Below are 10,619 nucleotides of genomic sequence, written 5' to 3' on the forward strand. Positions count from 1 at the left end.
ATTTTAAGGTGTCCTTGTTACACGTTATATAATAACAATTAACTATGCATAATTACATGCGAGTTATCCTAACCCTAACCATATAGTAAGTACATGTAGTTAATTAATTTTACTCAGTACTTATACTGTATGTATAATTACACTGTAACAAGGACACCTTAAAATAGTGTAACCTTTGTTTAGTTTTTTTGCAGAGCTCTTCTCTGACTCTTAGCTTGCTTTTGTTTGTGTAAATATGATTGTTATTCATTTCTCATTTGCATATAAATATATAAATAAAGATATATATAGACTGATTCTTAAAAAAAAAAAAGAAAAAAAGTGTTGTAATGTGTTTATTTCAACCACGTCAAGTACCTCTCAAATGTGCGTTAAGTCCATTATGATTCAGTACCGTTAAGGGTGTGAACAACGTTTATTGGACCCATATTTCATTAATCATAAATTAAAACCAGGTTATATTTACAAAACTGTGTGCATGTGTGTCCTTTTCCTCATTCCATCTGTGAAGGAGTGGTCAGGCGTGGGCAAAAACATTCATTCTGAATAGACATCGTCCATGTGAAATATTACTTTTTACCTCATTAATGTAAAAAGAATTTCAAATTCAGATCGTGCCAGGCTTTATAAATATCTCAGTTGTAATTATTGACTGTTTATGCCTTTAAAAAAAAAAAAAAAAAAACCCAAGGAGGGTTAACTGTCTCAGCCTTCTTTCCACTATCCACTTTTTCTTTATCTGACAATAAATGTAGGTTCCTCGCCAGGGGAAATGGGACACACCTGATTTTTGTTTTTACCTGTCAGTGAGGAGATCCCAGCCCAGTCTCCTGGGATACAAATACTGATACAAAGATAATAGTTATACACGCTCTCACATGTCCTGTTGGGAATTATTCTTTGAGGGAAATAATAAATAGCTTGTGAATCACATCTAATAGCTTTGAACAAGATGTATAGAACTAGTTCTGCCTGAAATGGTAACATTTTCTGCCTTGTATCTGATAATACTCAAGATTGGATCACATATCACTTATACTGTATAATCTGAGGATGAATATTATTGAGTGATTCAATTATAAATATCACATAAAATGGCCCCAGAAATTATTTGAACACTTCATTGCAAATCACACTTAAAATGATTAATTAGTGTTCCTGTAGCTCAATGGGTAGAGCATCAAAGCGCAAGGTTGGGGGTTTGATTCCCCAGGAACACGTGATAGGTAAAAATGTATAGCCTGAATGCACTGTAAGTTGCTTTGGATAAAAGCATTTGCTAAATGCATTATTTTGAATTTAATTTAATTTAAAATCTGTAATTGTCATTGTAAAATATCAAACTAAACACACACACACAAATATATATATATATATATATATATATATATATATATATATATATATATATATATATATATATATATATATGTATGAACAAATAGCTTAAACTATGTAAACAGTCTGATCTTGGGGCCGGATGTGTAATGATCTGAGATGAGTGACTGATTGCTGTGTGCAGTGTGTACCTACGCTCGTCATGTGTTTGCTGATGACCAGTGGACACAGCCTGACTTCAGCACTTATCTTGTGTACGTGTAAAGCAGATAGTCTATGCTAGATAATTTGTAGACCAGGTTAAGTAAGAGTGAGTTATTAATTAGTGTTTTAAGCATGCAAGTCTATTGAAGATCATCAGGGTGAGAATAATGGTGCTGAGTATATTTAATTAACATCAAAAAATAAAGGTTTGCAAAGATATTCTTCACGCTCCGCCGTTCCCCTGGTACTCCCTGGAAAGAAAATAGGACTCAGTTACTCAGATAAGTCCCGGAGGGGGGGGGGTAGTGTATAGAATGTACGTTAATAAATGTCTTATATCATACACTGTGTCTAAAACATAAAGTGGTCTCACAAAAAAAAAAATAATTTTAATTAAATTAATAAAAAAAGGAGGAAAGAAGAGAGAAAACCCTTTTGCTCTTCACAGGTAACTTGATTCCCGCTGAGGCATTGCACTGGCTGGTCGACTGGAAAACCCATGATTGAAACTCTGTCATGAGATCCCTTAGAGGAAGGAATCCCTCGAGAAGAACAAACGTCCCCTTTCTTCTATTGACACATTTCTGTTACAAAACAGGTGTGTGTGTGTGTGTGTGTGTGTCAGGGTGGAGAATATACACTTTTCTGAAAAGTTGCTTTCGATAAGAAATAGTTGCAGAAAACACCAAGCTGTGACTCATCCTAATTATGCGGTTCTAGTAATATTCATGTAAATTATGATTGAATTTAAATGCAAGTTAGTTGATTTCACAGTTTGTGAACACAATTTTAAAAACTTCATTTCAAAATAAAAAGTGATTTGCTTTTTTTCTTGTCTGAAAATTGAATTAGAATAGGTTAATTGACTTAAATGATGCACAAAAAAAGGATATTCATCAAGCAAGTCAATCACAACATGTCAGTTGTTCTGGAGTCTGCTCAAATCCATTTGCAACTGAGTGTGTGTTGAGGATGTATTTGAAGTGAATTTGATTGAATATTTTAATGTGGCTGATAAGAAATCATCTGTAAACCACATCAGCTCTCTCTGTGGCCCTTGATTTGCATGGGTACAGCACGAGTGCTAATCTTGTAATGATTTTCTACTATTTGTCACAGAGAAAGTCAATGAGAAATGCAGTGCGTTTGTATATGTGTGTTTAATTAAAGGTGAGCACCGACTGAGAACGGAGTGTGTCAACTGCGTTGTGAATGTGGCACGCCTTGGGGGCCAGGCCAGACCTGAAAAACCAGCTACCGCTTTCAGTCCAGAGAGCTGAAACGGCATGCCGTGTCTACCTCTCTGCCAAAGGCTGAAACCAACCCTTGCTTTCAACTTCTTCAGTTTTTAATCACACCTGAAGTCAACATTCAATCATTTCATCTGTTCAGATTCATTTCAGACGGGCTTTCCATTTTGTTTTTCTGTCCCAGCTCTGTTAGCAGCAGCGTGTGTGTGTGTGTGTGTGAGGGAAGGAGTGTGTGGACTATGTTCACTTCAGTCGACTGAAGGAGGGGGAGTGGAAGAATCGATACTGTGGAGAGAGAACTCCACGACAGGGAACTCATCGTACAGGTAAGCCAATATGCAACCAAACTATACCCATTATCACCTTCAATTTTGTGTGTGATTCGTCACCTGTAATCTTAGGACCTCTGAGGGTCCCTGGATGCATGCCTACAGGTGTGTAGGAAAGATATTAAGATGGACAGATTGTGTATATTTAAAGCGGGTTGGATAAGTAGCTATTTCTTATTCTCTGTTGTACAGCTAAACAGGTGCAAACCACACAGGAAAGTTGTAAAGAAAATATTATGACGTTTTACAGTGCAATACAGTACAATACAATACCATGTCTAATATGTCTTTCTACTTCAAAATTCATCAATGTTATTTGCAGTTACATGGAAATTGTAAGTGAAATTTACTAGCAATTTCCAAATGGAATTGTTTCTACAACAAAAATTTTTTAAATACAATTGCCTGAAGTAAACAAACTCAGCTCAGTCAGAATGTCTTGGCAGAAACACTGTAAAAAGTGAACATTTGCAGTGAAAGATGAAATTTATACCTGATCAGATCCTTAAAATTGACTTTTGTTGGCGTTATGTAACTTATTCTGGTGGATTTAGTCCATTTTTATCATACTTTGGTCATTTTCCAAGTTTCAAAATGAAGCTACCACATGAAGCACCTGAGATTTTAGTCCTGATACTGAACAATGTATATGATGTTATGATTTATAATATCTGATGTTAAGCCATGATGTTAGTTTCCTTCCTTTTCCTTTGTGTTTCTAACTATTGTCTGATCTTATGATGAAGATATTTAACTAATAATGTTCCTGGCAGGAACTTTTGCAGAATTGTTTTTCCTTTTATTGAGAGCACCCAAGAAGACGTTCTGTTTTGTACATCCTCGGAGAATCTGATGAACAATAACTTTTTAACTTTCCTTTGCACTTTCTTTTGATCTGATTTTAGACTGACATTGCACACAAAGCTCTGGCAGGGCAGTGAATGCGTATTGTGTTCCTGGCATTCAGGAACAGTACAGAAGATTCCTGTAAACAATCAGGTTGATTTCATTTAGATTTAGTTGAAATGTTGTGCTCTGTATTTCGAAGTTGTTGTTTTTATTGTTAGCGAGCGTGTAAGAAGTGGGAGACACGTTTAAGAGTCAGGCTGCAGACGGACACATACCTGTAGCAGAAAGTGATGAATAAGCCATTGTTTCAGTCACGGGAAACTGAGGACTGATCTGGTGTGTATAGAAAGACTGTGACGTGCACTAGAGGCCAGACGTACGTGAGCGCACCTGTGATCTAATCATTTAAATATTGACCCATGATCTTAACCCAAATCCATCACATGTATACTTGTGTAATTGATTGTTTCACCAAAACGGCAACAGTGACACACACACAAGTTTATGAAACTCGTTTAGTTAAAGATAGATTGATGGATTTACATTATATTAGAAACTGGCCGTTACGTTCTAATCAGAAGCAATCATAACAGCTTATTTAAAATGACTGAATGAATAAATATATAATTATGAGCCAGTTTTAAGTAATAGAGTAAGCAGTAACTTTTGCAACAAGTTATGACCACACCTTTATTTCGCCAGCAGCAAAGTGATTAAAAAGCACTTCAAGGGAGAGAGGGAGAAAGATCACAGTCAATGCTTTCTAGAATTGTAATTTCTCCGCAATTTGTTTATTTTGTTTCTAAACCAGAGACGGCAGCTTTCATGGAAAAATTCATACTTTTTTCTTTGAATTATTATGTTAATAAGGTGGTATTGATAAATATGAGTAAAAGGCTATTGTGTTAGTATTTAGAATTTGTATTTCTGTGTGCAATGATATATCAGCTTCGTGTTCTGTTTTCAGCCGAGTTGAATTTAGCACACTTGTGGCTCTGGCAGGATTGAAGGTTTGTCTCGTTCTGTCTCAGCTGCTCTGTTCATCTGTGAGTTTTAAATGGCTGTAAATTAAATCAAGTGGCACAGGCTGACACTTGAAACCTCAGAGTGTATTATGGTCTGTTTTATGGTGGTGTGAAACTGAGCTCCATACTGATGACCTGGGATTCACCTTGTAGCTCAGGCAACAGAATTTACAACTATTTGCTGTTCTTCGGTGGTACAGGCGCTGTATTTTTCTTTCCATCAGCACCAATTCAGAAATACTCATAAGAGCTAGTCCTCAGACATTATGGCCTGTCTGGGATCGGAAGAGGCCGTTTCACAAACTTTAGATGAAAATAACAAAGATGAGCTTGGCAACTGAGTAAATGCAGGTTATTAAGGCCTAAATGCTTGACACAAAAGTAAAGATTTTTATTCTTGTTTCAAATCTAGATGATTAAGTTTACTTCTGCTTCCTTAAGGTGATACAGTATTGTTCAAAATAATAGCAGTACAATGTGACTAACCAGAATAATCAAGGTTTTTAGTATATTTTTTATTGCTACGTGGCAAACAAGTTACCAGTAGGTTCAGTAGATTGTCAGAAAACAAACAAGACCCAGCATTCATGATATGCACGCTCTTAAGGCTGTGCAATTGGGCAATTAGTTGAAAGGGGTGTGTTCAAAAAAATAGCAGTGTCTACCTTTGACTGTACAAACTCAAAACTATTTTGTACAAACATTTTTTTTTTTCTGGGATTTAGCAATCCTGTGAATCACTAAACTAATATTTAGTTGTATGACCACAGTTTTTTAAAACTGCTTGACATCTGTGTGGCATGGAGTCAACCAACTTGTGGCACCTCTCAGCTGTTATTCCACTCCATGATTCTTTAACAACATTCCACAATTCATTCACATTTCTTGGTTTTGCTTCAGAAACAGCATTTTTGATATCACCCCACAAGTTCTCAATTGGATTAAGGTCTGGAGATTGGGCTGGCCACTCCATAACATTAATTTTGTTGGTTTGGAACCAAGACTTTGCCCGTTTACTAGTGTGTTTTGGGTCATTGTCTTGTTGAAACAACCATTTCAAGGGCATGTCCTCTTCAGCATAGGGCAACATGACCTCTTCAAGTATTTTCACATATGCAAACTGATCCATGATCCCTGGTATGCGATAAATAGGCCCAACACCATAGTAGGAGAAACATGCCCATATCATGATGCTTGCACCTCCATGCTTCACTGTCTTCACTGTGTACTGTGGCTTGAATTCAGAGTTTGGGGGTCGTCTCACAAACTGCCTGTGGCCCTTGGACCCAAAAAGAACAATTTTACTCTCATCAGTCCACAAAATGTTCCTCCATTTCTCTTTAGGCCAGTTGATGTGTTCTTTGGCAAATTGTAACCTCTTCTGCACATGCCTTTTTTTTAACAGAGGGACTTTGCGGGGGATTCTTGAAAATAGATTAGCTTCACACAGACGTCTTCTAACTGTCACAGTACTTACAGGTAACTCCAGACTGTCTTTGATCATCCTGGAGGTGATCATTGGCTGAGCCTTTGCCATTCTGGTTATTCTTCTATCCATTTTGATGGTTGTCTTTCGTTTTCTTCCACGTCTCTCTGGTTTTGCTCTCCATTTTAAGGCATTGGAGATCATTTTAGCTGAACAGCCTATCATTTTTTGCACCTCTTTATAGGTTTTCCCCTCTCTAATCAACTTTTTAATCAAAGTACGCTGTTCTTCTGAACAATGTCTTGAACGACCCATTTTCCTCAGCTTTCAAATGCATGTTCAACAAGTGTTGGCTTCATCCTTAAATAGGGGCCACCTGATTCACACCTGTTTCTTCACAAAATTGATGACCTCAGTGATTGAATGCCACACTGCTATTTTTTTGAACACACCCCTTTCAACTAATTCAACTAATTGCCCAATTGCACAGCCTTAAGAGCGTGCATATCATGAATGCTGGGTCTCATTTGTTTTCTGAGAATCTACTGAACCTACTGGTAACTTGTTTGCCACGTAGCAATAAAAAAATATACGAAAAACCTTCATTATTCTGGTTAGTCACATTGTACTGCTATTATTTTGAACAATACTGTACATCTGTTGATAAATACATGTCATATCCAATATTACCTGATAGCAATAAAATAAAATCTAATCTTAATCAGACCAGCCAAATTAACTCAAAACAAACAATTTTTTTGGTTCTTATTCATTCCAAAGTCCATCACAGTTCAAAGTTTGACACAATAAGAAAACTGGTGAACATATTTTTCACAGACTGACTCGTTCAGACTAGCTGACCGCTGCTGTGAAGCCCACGCTGTCAGAATGTCTGAAGCTGTTATGAAACTGGAGGTTTTGCATGTTTTGTAGTTGCTGGTCTATTTGAATATTTACCCAGCAGGTGAAAAATAGACTTCATGTGTGTTTAAAAGTGAGAGAGTCTGCAGGACTTGAATGCATTTGGCTTGGTGATTTGGGGGGGATCTTGATGCAATCATGTGTAAGCTTTTTATAGCCAGTGCCATTTTCTTTTGAAGCAGCTCTGATTGTATCATTGAGGATACTCAACAGTAAATGAAATCTAAAGCCAACAGCAGCTGTATAATTTTGAGGCTGTGATGAGCATTGGTAATGCACCATGGCTGAAGGTTCACAAGGTAAAAACCCCTGACGTAAATCAAACTTCTTCTTGTTTGAACCGTGCCTCTAATTCATCCCCAGAAGCATGCTGGAGAGACTGTGCTGTGTTTTGACTGTGCTGAAATTATGACAGATAAGCTATTAAAAAAAGGGAAGTTGATGGGCGTGAGATTTCTTGCTGACAGATATATGGAGGAATGATATACTCCTTTCAGGCTTTTTCTTCAACAGATTGACTTAAACCATTTAAACACAATCACTCTGTCAAGTACCGGGAGACCTGACATGAAATCGAATCTAATGAAATCTTGCCGGATAAGCCATGTAGAACTAGCAGAACTGCTTAAAAGCCATAAAATATTACAACCGTTTTGAGACTACAATGTACAAAAATGTCTCTAATCAAATTAGTGGTTCAGCAAACATAATAATGAATCATGCATTCAATGTGGTTAAATTCCCCAAAACAGCAATTCAACCTAATTAGCATCTTGTTTTGTACAAAGCAAACAGTTTTACAAAATCTTTAGAGCTAAAGGCACAGCACGAAAGAAAGAGATCATAAAATGATGTTGTAGCGTAAAATGTCAATATTAAATCATTCCTTCTTTATGAATTTTTATTAAAATCTGTAAATCAAGGTGGTATTGTATGTTTAAACTTTTTTTCCTTCTTGTCTTTTTTTTTTTTTTTTTCAGGACAAATCTAAAGATGCAAAGAGCCGGCACAGCATCCGTGACCCAGTCCACAAGCACACAGAACACCACAGCCGTCACCAAGTCTAGAGAACAAATCCTCACGCAGAGTAAGTTTCAGATCTGTACTTTATTCGAAAAAAGTCTAACACCCTGTTTACATTAAATGAAGTAATGCCACATGGCAAAAGCAAATAGAACCCATTGTAATCTGTGATTCTGTCTACACTGGATTCTATTTCTGTCGTACTCCATGCGTTTGCTAGAAATCAAGAAGCATGCGCATTCTGAACGACTCACTTCCTGGAACCTGTTTCTACAAAATATTTTCAATAATTCACATTCAATTTTGTATTGCATATTCTACTATCGTTTTCCACAATTTGTGATCAAATTAACTTTAAATGTGTCCTTGTTAATGTGTGGTCTTCCCAATCCCTTATATATCTAATAAAACATTCCCTATTTATTGTGTTCACAGGCTCAGGAGCCATGATAGCTGTAATCGTCATTGGTATAATCCTCATTCTCACATTTTTGCTGATTGTCCTCAAGACGTACAACAGGTATAGCAACATTTTGATGTGAACCTTAATGAATGAGTTGCATACCATGAGATGAACACCTTTTCCATCTCGACTCAGCAGGACAAATTTCATTGTAATGAGGCCTAAAAATAGATACAAGAGTAGGCTCACCCTACATTCTCCAAAACTATTAGAGGACAAGAACACACTTAAAAATGTTCTCAGGGCTGAAGGACTTCATAGCTGTTTCATAATGAGTTGATTGATGTTGTTTATCATTTAAATTATGCACCAGTATTTGAACCATTATTAATAGGGAGATCACCTTTTTCGTCATGGCCAATAAATAAACAAATGTCAATATTAAAATGAGTGTTTTGCAATGTGAATGCTTTTTCTAAATGTAAACAGAGGAAATGAGCATGAACAATTAAATATCCAATAGCTATGCCACTAAATTCTGATCATCAGTATGCTACCCCTCAATTTCATTTAAACATTTTTATTGATCAATTCATTTTTATAATCATTTATCTGACAGGAGGACTCATGCAAACAGGATGTTTTCTGGAGGCTCCAACAAACCACGAAAGAAGGTGTCCTCAACAACCACAAACACAAACCTGGCCATGAGCAATGTGGGTGCGAGCTCAGTCTCTGGAAGCTTTGTGCAGTCTACCGCATCCTCAGAGAACGGGTACCGTATTCCTCGAGTCGACCTGGCAAATGTGAACCTGAGTAATGGGGAGCATTTCAGCACCAACAGCGGCTCAAATATTGTGACGACCCATGACAAGCCATCAGTAGATAACACATAGCAGACATTATCTGGACTTACAAGTGCGAAGATACTAACATACCAACATGAACAAAGAACCAATGGAAGAGGCCCGGTCATGTTTAAGCACCTGCCATTAGCTGAACATTCACTAACTGTGATTTCTAATTTTATGGAACTTTGATAAAAGTCCACTTTAAAAAAACTAAAAAAAAAACTAAAACAAAAAGCCTGTATATGATAATGGAGACCCCGAGGAACACTTCAGACATGTGTCCTACCACTTGACATGATTATAGTTTTATTTTTAGCATTGGATTTGGTTATGAAATGTAGTTTAAAGCATATTTCACTGCCTTGAGCTGGAAACTCTTTTCTTAAAAATGGAATTGGTAGGAGCTAGAATTCAGTTAGAAATGTTAATGATGCCCGTCAACTTGTGTATTACCATGACATTTGCACTAAAATAGTGTAGTCTCTCATAAAGGATAGTTCAAACAAATGCTTTACATTTATGCATTTGACAGACGCTGAACCTATACAGCTTAGCTTGCATTAAAAAGTATGTATTTTGTGTTTATACAGTCCCTGGGACTCAAACCCATGACCTTGACATTGATAGCGATTTTAGGCGTCCAGACTAAAATGCTGTTGACGAGTCGGGAAAACTGCATATATATGGAGTTTCTTGTGAGCTAGTGGTTATTACATCTTTAGATGTGCTGGGAATTCCTTGCATGAAACAACCACAATGCACAAATGTTGTTTTTATGGAGTCAATTGAAAATATTTAATTCTGCTTGTTTGTGGGTTTGCAGTTTGAATCAGACTCACTCAGTGAATCTTTTAGAACTATTAATGACTTTTAAGCTGAAAACATCAATGAATCTGGAATCATTTATCAGTTAGATTTAAAATGAACCAAGATGAACCACTGCTTGTTTTTAGACATAAATATATTTTTTTTCTTCTAATAAACATTATTCTAAAAGTTA

The sequence above is a fragment of the Carassius auratus genome, unplaced genomic scaffold (genome assembly GCF_003368295.1).
Source record: "Carassius auratus strain Wakin unplaced genomic scaffold, ASM336829v1 scaf_tig00215828, whole genome shotgun sequence".
Taxonomy (NCBI): Eukaryota; Metazoa; Chordata; class Actinopteri; order Cypriniformes; family Cyprinidae; genus Carassius; species Carassius auratus.